The 12,962-nt window shown below is 37.3% G+C and overlaps 2 pseudogenes; one reads left to right on the top strand and one right to left on the bottom strand.

Moving 5' to 3' along the window:
* Nucleotides 1–1,349: 1,349 nt before the first annotated feature.
* LOC149180377 (glucan 1,3-beta-glucosidase-like) lies at nucleotides 1,350–12,962 on the bottom strand (annotated as a pseudogene).
* Nucleotides 6,958–7,739, top strand: LOC149180378 (putative serine/threonine-protein kinase WNK11 pseudogene; annotated as a pseudogene).

Genomic DNA, 12,962 nt, shown 5'->3' with positions numbered 1-12,962 from the left:
TGCTATGCATAAATGACAAATGTTTATGAGTTTATGATGCGAACATGTTAGCTAGTGACTATTATGGATATAATGACCTTATTTTTTTTTTATTTGATATGTCATGAAGTTATATCATGCTAATCTGGATTGATTGTGCAAAAAATAGCCTCCCCTGAGATACATTAAGGTATGAGCTTGCTTATGTCATCTACTTTGTGCTTGAATGTTTGATTATGTCGTTTAATTGGTGTTTGAGTGTTGGTGTATGTTATGTCGCTTATTTTTTGTTTGAATGTTTGATTACTTGTATGATATGAGTATGTGTCTATAAGATTGCCTGAATGAACAATCTTGTTTTAAGATGATTGTACTAACACATATGTGTTGAGATAGCTGACCTATACTTGAGTGTAATAGGTGACAGTTGTGGTATTATGTTTAATGACTATGAATTTTGACATGTCAATTGCTAGTCTTGGTACAGGTTGATTTCAAAGTGATAGGTATGATTGTCTTGATATTAGAACATGTGTTTGACATGTGTAAACAATCCAGGAAACATGCTTGGTATTAGCATGCCAAGGTCATAGTTCATGTATTTATCTAACTAGCAGTTGGGTGATGTGACAATGCATAGTAACACTCAAGTACAACAAGGAAAAGGTCAAAGAAAGGAATTGGGCAAGAATTCTTTTGTCAATGTTTGGAAACCCTAATTCCAAACGAATGAGTGTTTTGCATACAGGAAGTCTTCTTAACCTTAATGATGTTTGACATTACGTGGATATGTTTTAGATTCATGAACTTGTATTTGATAGGTATATTAGCTAGTCTTTAGTTACATGTGGATCTGTTAAGGGAATTGGAGTCCCTTGAGAGACGACATGGATGTGTTCAATTGCAAGAAACAAGTTTGGCATAACAAGGTAAGGTAACCAATGTATTGTTATGTTTATTTGAACACTGACATTTATGTGTTGATGGCAGTATGATACAAGGGATTACATGGAAAAGATATTGCCTTGCAATCTTGAAGAAGGATCAGGTTGAGCTTTCCCTTGGAAGCACTGGGAACCATGGGGATTGAGTCATGGTATCTGTTGTTAGTCTTGTGATTTTGGTATTTTGCTGATTTGTTGTGCTTGATTGTGGTTTTGTTTGCGTCTTGTGCATGGACATGCCAATTTGTTTGTGGTGTTGTATTGTATGGTTTTCTCCTGCTTGCTTCTTTGCATTGCCATTTATGTTTTGAGAGTATTGAGAATTGGTTGGGAAAGAGGAAAGTTAGTAGAGCTCAGTGAGAGATGAATGAAACCCAACAGGTGATGTAAGGCTTAGATGAGGCTCAATTCATGTATAAGGGTAGCTTAAGGCAAGAGTATAACAACTAGTTGGATTGGTTGGGTCCATTGGTGTAAATGGATGATGGCGGGATCAGGAAAGGTAAAGTAAATAGATTTGAGGCGTCAGATGCCTTAGCTACATTAGGAATTTTTGGTCTCGATGTCATACATGCGCTGCAATGATAAAGGAAGTTCTCTTAACCTTGACCTTATGATATATGGTAGTTATGTTGTGATCATGATTGTGTCGATGTATATATCTGTATACATGTATACATGTAGGTATGTCATTTTTTGACTAGATCATGATTGTTTTGTCCTAATTTTATATATGTATGTATCTATGTCACAGTCTGACAGGGTCATCAGGAATTGTTCTTATGGAGGAATGATTTCTTATGCAAGTGAATGACATGAAGAGATTCCTGGTTCATGAGGAATCAAGTGGGAAGAGTAGCTTGACAAATCTATGAGGTCAATATAATGTGGATATGAATTGATCTTTTGTGATTATACTATGCTTATGTTTATGTTATGGATAAGATAATGCTGAGAGATACATCAATGAAATGAAAACAACGTGATGGCAACATGCTAGGATAAGCATGGATGGCGGAGAGACACTGGAAGCAAGGTTGCTTGGTAGAGACAATGTTGTTTTGGATGTGTGGTACTACTGTTGTGCATATATTGTATATGTTTTACATATGTGATGTTATGTGCATTTGGTGTTGTGTATATATAGTGTGTGTGCATGTTGTTATGCAATGATATGTACATGGTGGTACATATAGTGTTGTGTGAATATTGCATATACAGTGTTGGGCATAGATGGTGCTATGTATATGTTGGATATGCGGTGTTGTGTGCATATGGTGCTATGCGCTTATTGGATATGTAGTGTTGTTTACAGATGATGATATGTACTTGTTGGATATGCAATGCTATGTACACGTGGTGTTGCGTGCATGTTGTACATGTGGTGCTATATACATATGGTGTTGTGTGCATGGTTGTACAAGTGTTGTTGTGAATATGCGGTGTTGTGTACATGTTCTACATATGGTGTTATGTACATGTCATGCATATGTTGTTGTGTATATGTCGTCTAGCGTTGTGTACACATTGTACATGTGGTACAATGTATATGTGGCATTGTGTACATGTTGTATAGGTGGTGCTGTGTACATGTGATGTTGTATCCACGTTATTCATGTGGTGTTGTGTATATGTGGTATTGTGTACATGTTGTACATGCCATATTATGTGCATGTCGTACATGTCGTGTTTTGTACATGTGATATTATGTATGTGCATGGTGTAGTCGTGGTATCATGACATGTGTATTCATTGTGTTGTACGCTATGTATGTATATGTATTTTGTTGTACATCGGATGTAGGTGTATGTATTGTGTTGTGGTGTACACTGGATGTAGGTGTATGTATTGTGTTGTGATGTACACTAGGTGTAGGTGTATTTGCTTTATGTCATATATAGGTGCATGTATTGCATGGCGTTGAATGTCGTGTGTGGTTGTATGTGTGTGATGCACACTATGTGTATGTGCACATGGTTGAGGAGAAGGAACTGGGTGTTTTTTAGGTGTGGAAACCGATCCAGAGTGCATACAAAATAAATACAAGGGTAGAAGCTAAGGATGAATTAAAGGATAGGTATGAGCATTTTATTTCAGTTTTATTATGCGTGTGAATTATGATTCTGGTTTATGATGTTTACATGTGATTTATGATTTTGATCTATGATGGTTGTGTTTTGAGCTAACTTGATGTGATATATTTATACATGATGATTTAGTCAAAGATGCTAGTTTGACATGTTATGACATGAAGTAAACAAGATGGCAAGTGTACCTTATTGACGAGCTACTAATGAGGTATGATTTGAAGTTGTTTAAATTTATTTTAATTTAATGGAATTTATGTGCTTAGTACAGGAAGCATGGAAATCCTTGGTTGGGTGGTTGAAATCGACTGCAAGCATTAGCAACAATGACAAAAGGAATTGGAACATGCAACAGTATGTTGGTAAAGCACTTCAGGAGCAGGGCCATTATGGGACATTGGTACCCAATAGTGTCCATTGATTGCCATGTGCATGTTATGAACGTCAGAGGCAGGTATATGCCTTAGTTGTTTGACTTTCCGATGCAAGGAATCCTTGCCAAGGGATGGATCGCCCAGGATAGGGGATGTTGGGGAACTTGGAAGGTGAGTGACTGCACGAAAGGGGTGACCATATTTCCCGAGGGACATTGTAGCAGAGAAGGGAAGGTCGAGGACATATTGGTTTTGGTCATTAGCATTGCCTAATGGAATCAAATGCATAGTGGGAGTGCGCCCTAGAAAAAGGAGTCGGTAATTGTTCGTTGAGAGGACAAGTGGTGTAGGATTATAGCGCCGGACATCGAATGCAGTTTGATTGTGGCAGTGGATTTTGGACTTCCTGGGAAGGAGGTGGATCTGCGTATTAATTTGAGGGTGGAGGTGTGAGCCTCTAGATTCCGTTTTTGTGGATGTAGGCATCGTATCCTTTTATTTATTGGTTTAGGAAATGTGTATATGTGGTTATTGTAAATATTGTAATGAGCTATGTTATAAAACTCCAGTAAGTGGTATGGTGTTTATCTGGCCATGTTTTCATGATGTTTTTCTTTTGAGCAGGTCTTTCATTGTAAATACTGCAACGAGTTAAGTTATAAAGCTCCATGGGCAGTATGTTTTCTTTTCAGCGGTTTTGCTGAGGTCTCTGTGTGGTTTAACATCGAGGACGATGTTAACTAAGGGGGAGGGTTCTGTAACAGCCCTGGTGAAAATTCCACGTAATAAAAGTTAATAAAGCCAAAATAAGACTAGGGGTAGGGACACGTATTCCAAGCTGAATGTTGGGCAAAGATATCCTAGTGGGCATCATTGGATGTGTTTATGGCTAAAGGAAATTGGAAAAGTCAAAGGTAAATGCATTAAAAGGGAAAAAAGGCATTTTTGGCACACTTATTTATGAAATTAAAGGAAAATAAAAAAAAGGAGGTGAAAGGTCATAGGTTGCATGTGAGGAGGAAAATGAAGGAAAATGAAGAAAATAGAGGCCTCATTAATAAAAAGGCTTTTGAGTGTCAGTGGGCAGGCTTGGTCAGTTTAGTTTTGGAGCTCTCTCATTATTCTCTCTCTCTCTCTCTCTCTCTCTCTCTCTCTCTCTCTTGGACACTTAGAGTTTTCTTGGAGCACTCTAACTGTAAAAACCCCAAAATTAAACATGCAACTAATTAGATTAATCATGCGATTTATAATCAACACGCAATTTATCAACTATTTAGCATCGAAATTCAGAAATATAAGCAAAGACAACTTACCTGTGGCGATGGTATTCCTTACTTGTGATTTCGGAGTTGAACGCTATTTGAATCCTGCTAACCGCAACAAAGTTTTGGGGACGACTCTCCACCCAACCATAGGGTCAGTTGAACAAAATCTTGCTACAACTGGCCACCCCCGAGCCCTCAATCAATATACTACTGCGAGGGATTCCTTTGTCTCACAACACTTTTCTCCCAAGAGAATGGATGATGGAATCATGGAATGATCTCTCATCTTCCTCACTGTTTATTAAATAGAGCAAACATTGGAAGGGGAACCACATGCACACACTCCATGTGTCAACATGCAACTTTTATTTCTTTGTTTTAAGTTTAACTTAATTTAGTATTTCTCTTAATATAATTCTTTCTTATTTTATTCCTTTTTACTTTTTGATAACTTTACTTATTTTTACTATTTTTACATCGTAAGGCGTTCCCTTTGAAATCAACTCCCCTCTTTGCCTACCTGTCATCTTTATACGCCATAAGATTATATGTTAGACGATTGCAAAGGTTTCAGCCGTTAGATAAGAATGGTTACAAAAAAATTAGTTGCTGAAATGGTTTGCGCATTGGTCTAATGGTTACAAATTCGTTGCTGAATCCGCCTTGACTGTAAACTCAAAGGAAATGACAATTGAAGCCGAGTCTTCTCCGTTTTCTTCCAGAAATCCTGGCGTTATGAGCAGAACAACGTGTTCCCTGCTGAGTTGCATTCAATGGGAAATCCACCAAAACTGCACGCATTCTCTCTTTGTTTTTGTAAGCTAGCTTTCCTTGATCACTGTGTATGGAACCTTGTGCATGCAATGGTTCTGTTCACAGGTTTTTGTAAGCTAGCTTTCCTTGATCATTGTGTATGGAACCCTGTGCATGCAATGGTTCTGTTCACAAATTTGTTTTTTGAGGATTCTGTTTATGAAAATAGTTTTATGAGATTTCTTTTCTGCCAACACATAATTTGTTTATGTGTAGAGTTAGGGTTTTGGATTTCCTGGTTTGATTTAAGATTGCGTGGTAATTTTATTTTTTACACTTAAATTTATTGGGTGGATTTCTGAATCCCACAGGAAGCAAAGTCTTCTGTCTCTGCTGTCCGTTCGTCTTCCGCATTTAGGGAAAATTTCTATTTCTCTCTCATCCTATAGCCCTGCAAGGGTTTCTGTTCATTAAATTCAAATTAGAAGAGGAACCTAATTCATGCTCTGTACAAGGTCCCGATTGGAGACACCCCTTACGGTAGAGCCAAGCACCTTCAGGTGAACTATTTTGTCGGATGTTTCTTAAAACATGCTATTTTATTCATACCTTCTGTGTGAAAGATCAAATTAATCAAAATTTTGAGGATACAACTCGTGGAAAAGGATCCTGCTAGCGCCATTGCATTGTTTAGAAAAGCTATTAATGCCAGAGACCGTACCGACAACGCATTGAAGGATATGGCCGTCGTGATGAACCAACAAAACCGGTCATTGGAGGCCATCGAGACCATAAAGTCCTTCAGACACCTCTGTTCTAAGCAAGCACAAGAGTCTCTTGATAACGTACTCATTGATCTCTTTAGGGTATAATCTCAAACAAATCGCATATTCATAAGCATTATACAGTATATACTCTGCTCTATAACATACTATGTCGTGCGTTTGTATTGTAGAAATGTGGGAGATTTGATGAGCAGATTAGACTATTGAAGCATAAGCTCCGCCTAATTTAGCAAGGAGTTGCATTCAATGGGAAATCCACCAAAACTGCACACATGCTCCTATTTGTTTTTGTAAGCTAGCTTTCCTTGATCACTGTGTATGGAACCCTGTGCATGCAATGGTTTTGTTCACAAGTTTTTGTAAGCTAGCTTTCCTTGATCACTGTGTATGGAACCCTGTGCATGCAATGGTTCTGTTCACAGATTTATTTTTTGAGGATTCTGTTTATGAAAATAGTTTTATGAGATTTCTTTTCTGCGAACATAATTTGTTTCTGTGTAGAGTTAGGGTTTTGGATTTCCTGGTTTGATTTAAGATTGCGTGGCAATTTTATTTTTTACACTTAAATTTATTGGGTGGATTTCTGAATCCCACAGGAAGCAAAGTCTTCTGTCTTTGCTGTCTGTTCGTCTTCCGAATTTAGGGAAAATCTCTATTTCTCTGTCATCCTATAGCCCTGCAAGGGTTTCTGTTTATTAAATTCAAATTAGAAGAGGAACCTAATTTGGAATTCTGGGGTAAGGCTTTCCTTTCCTATAGGAGGTGGAGAAATGCCTAGTGTAGAATATGACACCTGTGATAAAGACAGGGAGCCCTTTGTGGAACTAGATCCCACTAATAGGTATGGTCGCTATGAAGATGTGTTGGGCCGTGGTGCTATGAAGAAGGTATACCGAGCTTTTGATCAAGAAGAGGATATTGAGGTTGCTTGGAACAAGGTGCCTCTGCAAAACCTAGATGATGCTTCCACATAGAGGATCTATGCAGAAGTCTGTATGTTGAAATCTCTCAGGAATGAAAACATAATTATGCTCTACAATGCATGGCTAGACAGAAAGACAAGTCATGTGAATTTTATTACTGAGGTCTGTACCTTGGAGACTCTGAGAGAGTACTGCCAGAAGCACTGTCATGTCTCAACGAAGGCTTTGAAGAATTGGTCACTTCAGATACTGGAGGGTTGCATTATCTTCATAATCATGTGCCTTGTGTAATTCATAGACATTTGAATTGCAACAATATTTTTGTGAATGGCAATGGTGGTGTTCTGAAGATTGGGGATCTGGGTCTTGCCACTACCCTGGGAAATGTTCATGCTGCGCACTCTGCCCTTGGTACTTCGGAATTCATGGCTCCAGAATTATATGAGGAGGATTATAATGAGCTTGTAGATATTTATTATTTCGGCATGTGCTCGCTGGAGATGGTTACTTTGGAAATTCCTTACAGTAAGTACTGTAGCATTGCTCAAATTTATAAGATGGTGAGTTATGATATAAGCCCTGTAGCATTGGAAAATGTTATGAATCAAGAAATGAGACAGTTTATTGAAAAGTACGATCATTGGCCGAGATGAGGCTCTGCACAGTTTGAGTTCTTGTGGTTTTGATATAGTCGATGTTTTGCTGAACCGTCATATTTTTGAAAGTGGCGTCATCGAAGAGATTGTAATAATGCACTCCACAACTGTGCGAGACAGGCCGTTGTTAATTTGAAACAACTCTTTTGGATCAGCAGGGCCGATTCTGTTGCACATTATCACATACGCCGATGACGAATACTTTCGAACTATGTCGTAACCCCTTGAGTAGTAATTAGTCACATTTTTCAAGCTAACTGCAGGCGAACATGGCTCATTCAAAAGTTCAGTGCCCAAAAGGGCGGGGTGTGTAGCATATTTGTCAATCACAGAAGCAATTTTTAAAAATTTGCTATGGACCTGATTGATTGGAAAAGAAGGGGCTTTTTTCTACTATATCCAGAAATATAGTTACTCTATGGAGCAATTTCTTAAGCCATGTCAAAATCTATCGAAATGAATTACTGCTATAGGAATTTTTTGTACCTCGCAGCAAGAAAATCAATGATAGAAAGAATCTTGTCGATGTTCTCTTGCGACTCAGGCAATTCAATAAATCCATCTCTGGTGCCACTGTGCTCATCATCGTTTTGTGAGCCTGGAACAACATGGAGATCGATAATCACCTTAATGTCGTGTTTCCTGCAGCATTGTTTCCAAAAAGTTAATTAACCTATAGTCCATTATCTTGACTTCTGATTGTTTTCTATTTTCAGGATTGAAAATTGTCAGAATGAAGGCCAGTTTTCACTTACTGTTCCCACGAGAAGGCTTTGTCGAGACAAGCTAGAGATCCTGCAACAAAAGGAGCAGGAGGCTTTGGATCACTTGCAATCCACCATCCAACAACAACTTTGACAACATTTATCTCGTGCTTGGCAGGAAAATGAAATCATTCTCTGGAATGAAAGTGCTTTGGTGTTCCTGAGAGACCAAAAAGTAAAATCATGAGAGGCCCTGTTGGCTACTATTTCTCAACAATGTAAGATTAAGATGTTTAGTAGGAATTGCCCATTACGTTCAAGACTTGTGTAGCTTTCTCAGGTCCATAACCATTTGAGATTTGAAACTCCCCCTGCAAATAGATGGATTTACTGCTCTTCCAACATAAGAGACCGAAAGGCAGCTACAACAAATTTGAATAACAAAAGAGAAAATATTTCTTTGTGAAAAAATATAGAAAACACTTAGGCAATGGATCCTCGAAGATTATTACCCTCTATAAATATTTTACACCAATGAACAACCGATGTGAATTGTTGCGAGTGATAATATTGTTGGGTTGCAGAATTTACTTGGATTAGCATTTTCAAAAGTCTATGGAGAGCTATAATTCTCCAAAAATACATTTCTCATGCATCGATATTGGATTGTATAAGATCCCCATGGAAATCTATCAAGAATGTTTGAAGTCAGTGGAAAGCTTGGGTGCTAGGTTTTGCTACGAATGGATAGTTTCTAACCGAGTAAGTTGGTAACAAGGAAAATGGAAGGATAGGATTTGGATCCTATTATGGGGTGTGGAGATCAAAATTTCTTAAATCAAATCTGAAAAACCATGTTCATGAAAATGGATTTATACACTTCATCAGGTTGTAGACCATTGACAACAAATGTATGGCAACAGGAATTGAAATCAACCCCATATTTGGGCATAGATGCGGCTCGGTCTAAAAATTGGCGAATGTCTCTGATTGAGATAAAAAGAATTTATGTTAGAATTTGAGATGAAGAGGACTCTTTGATGTGTGCAAATAATAAGGCTACAAGAATATATACATCAAAATGGGATATGAAGCTTTAATTGATCAAACTGGTCTAAATGATATGTGGTCGTGGTCTATAAATCTGGAAAATAAAGCTGGAAAATAGAGGACCCATAGAAAACAATATTTTTTCTCTATCTAGCACTTATGTAAAAGGTCCTAACTTGGGACAGTTCAGAGAAAAGAGGGAGACAAGGCCTTAGTAATTGTATGTCGTGTACAAGGGAAACAAAATCTATTCCTCATTTATTCATCTACTACTCATATGGTCCACATTTGTGCAAACATTCAAGAAATTGACTACAAGAAATATATAGAGGGGATTCACAATGGAAGGATGTCTTCAAGACTTGTATCCAGAGAAGGATCTAAGAGAATATAGAGCAATTCCATGTTTAACCTTATAGGGTATATCATTGTCAAGAAATGCTCAATTTTTTAAAGAACCCAAATTCCTACTTTCCAGATATACAATAAGCTTTGTGGACTTTATCTAGGATGCAAAGTGTCTACGAAAGTCAAACATCATTGACAGTCCAAAAGCCAAGACCCACATGATATGAACGGTGAAGATGGAATTCCGAGTAGTATCTCCAAGGATCACTTCATCAAGTACAAGGCTTGCCTGGGCACTCGAACAAACAATTTTGCAGAATTGAAGGCTCTTCACATATTATTAAAGCTATAATGGATATCATGAGGTTGCAAATATTCAGGGATTCTTCTTTGGTCATAAAATGGATGAATTATGAGATACATATTCATTGTTAATTGGATGATTTGGCGAGGCAAATAAAGAAGGCTGCATTCAGGTTTATCTCTTTCACAAATGGTTTTCATTACCATAACATGCTAGTAGATGCACACTACCAAAACAAGCAGAATGGGTTGAAGCTGGATTTGGTTTGCCAGAAGAATCAAAAAATGGTAACTTGACACAAACAGGTACATCTGTTTTTAGCAGAATATCTATTTCCTGAAACCATATATATATATGGTCCTTTGTGGTTTTTGAGCAGTCATATGAATTCATATTTTTGTACAAGCTGACACTTGAAAGTATCAATTCTCAGGACTCTAGAATGAGAAAATACTCTATTTTTACTGATTGATTTTTTTTTGAGAAAATACTCAAAGAAATATATGAGAGACACTCGAATCCCAGTGTTCCATGTTAGTCGAAATACATTGAGACAAAATCCTTGGCCAATTAGAAAAATCAATATATTCTCAACAAGCTGATGCAAATGGAGTATTATTGTGAGTGAATAAGTGTATGGAATGGTAAAATTTTGAAAACTTTAGGATTATGGCAATCCACGGGCCCACATGAATCATCAAGAGTGGTAACTTGTTTTTGAAAATTGTTATATTATAACAATAAGTTGGCATTGAATTGTAGGATTATAAAGAAGTTAGTTGCTTGTTCTTTTTTGTTTTACATCATTGGAGGTAAGAATTACGTTCTGTTCCAAGATGTCAGCTTGCTCCCTATCAAATAAAATAAAATAAAAATCTTATTGTTGCTTCAGTGTGTCCTTATGTTTTTTTTTTTTTTATCTCAATTGTCTTCTCTCTCGCACCTGCCTATACAAAATTAATTTCCAGCTTTAGCTCGGTGGATAGAATATAGACCCCCCATGGAACTTGAATGCTTTGGGTGCCATAGATGAAAGCCAAAAATTACTGAGGTTTTTCTGAATGAATAATATTCCTTGAGTTAGTGCAACTTATAACTCTTTGAAGGATCAATTCAACACAATTATCTGTGGAAATGGACATAAGAGATCCAAAATTAATGGCTAAAAAGGGATGGAATAATAAAAAAGTGTACCAGTGGTTCGTCCACTTGCATACATAGAAAGTACTGCTTGGATTGAAGTGTATATTTGCAGCTCTTTCATGTTTGTTAATTATTAAAGTTGCTGCTCAATCCAGTCTCTGTAGGACAAGTAGTGGTGGCTTACCCATTCAATATCCTTTTCGCGTTGATGATGGGTGTGGGAGTCTTGAAAATAGATCATTGTTTGTGTGCACCATAAGGACACCCACAGGGAGATATATTTTGAATAACATCACTCCTTGGAAAAATCAAATATAGTGTATGTAAATTGTCACACAGAATAAGCCATGACATTGTCGAGAATAACATGCTGTTAAAAATTAAGTACCTTATTCTTCAAATGATCAAGGTATTATCCAAACTTATATTGTTCTAGAATCTGTTAGTTCCGACGATGTTTAAAGTACTCTTCATTGTGGTTGTCTTTTTATTTCTGGTGTTAATAATAGTTTGTATCTTATACCAGGAAGGTCAGACTTTTATAACTTTCTAGGTCTGGTTTTTATTTCAAGCCTTTTAAAAGTCTTTTCATTAGTTTAAAAAATATGTTGTAATGTTGTCGTAGAGTCCTCTGTTACCGGAAAGCTGACTGATAGACTGGTTCTGTTCACCAAATCACTCTGCACTTACACTCAACCTGTATAAGAAGTTTCATGTTTTTTTTTTATATTGAGAACTTAAATGATATCTACTTAAAACTTGAGAGTCAATATTATGTTTGGTGGTTCAATAAATCCCTGTAATTTTCATTCAACCAGTTTTCAGAACTTTATTTGATTCACAATTTTTGAAACTTTTCTGACAACTTAAGGAGTCTGGGAAACGATTGGCAGGGTGAGAAATACTAGCTTTCCCATGCAATCAGTTTGGTGGATAAGAACGAGGCGATAATGCTCAAATTGCAGAAGTGGCCTGCACTCGCTTTAAAGCAGAGTTTCCCATATTCAACAAGGTCTTCATCTTCTGATCTTTATACCATCTTGGATTTCTTCTCTCTTTATGCTAGAGGATTCATTTAAAGTTTAAACTTAACCAGTCCATCTGGTTGCTTCATTGGATCCTTGGTGTTAAGTAGAAATTAGTCCATTATCTTGACTTCTGATTGTTTTCTATTTTCAGGATTGAAAATTGTCAGAATGAAGGCCAGTTTTCACTTACTGTGCCCACGAGAAGGCTTTGTCGAGACAAGCTAGAGATCCTGCAACAAAAGGAGCATGAGGTTTTGGATCACTTGCAATCCACCATCCAACAACAACTCTGACAACATTTATCCCGTGCTTGGCCAGGAAAACAAAATCATTCTCTGTAATGAAAGTGCTTCGGTGTTCTTGAGAGACCAAAAAGTAAAATCAATAGAGGCCCCGTTGGCTTCTATTTCTCAACAATGTAAGAGTAATATGTTTAATAGGAATTGCCCATTATGTTCAAGACTTGTGTAGCTTTCTCAGGTCCATAACCATTTGAGATTTGAAACTCCCCTTGCAACGTCCTTACGATGGTCATCTCGAAAGTTGCTGCATTATCGCCTTCCCAACCAGGCTCCCCTTCAAAATCAGCAGTCAGCTGATCCTTACATTGTGCCTGCAT

The sequence above is a fragment of the Pinus tabuliformis genome, chromosome 3_2, assembly GCF_031772625.1.
Source record: "Pinus tabuliformis cultivar Carrire ecotype Pingquan chromosome 3_2, CPIR1, whole genome shotgun sequence".
Taxonomy (NCBI): Eukaryota; Viridiplantae; Streptophyta; class Pinopsida; order Pinales; family Pinaceae; genus Pinus; species Pinus tabuliformis.
This window is presented reverse-complemented; position numbering and strand designations above follow the sequence as displayed.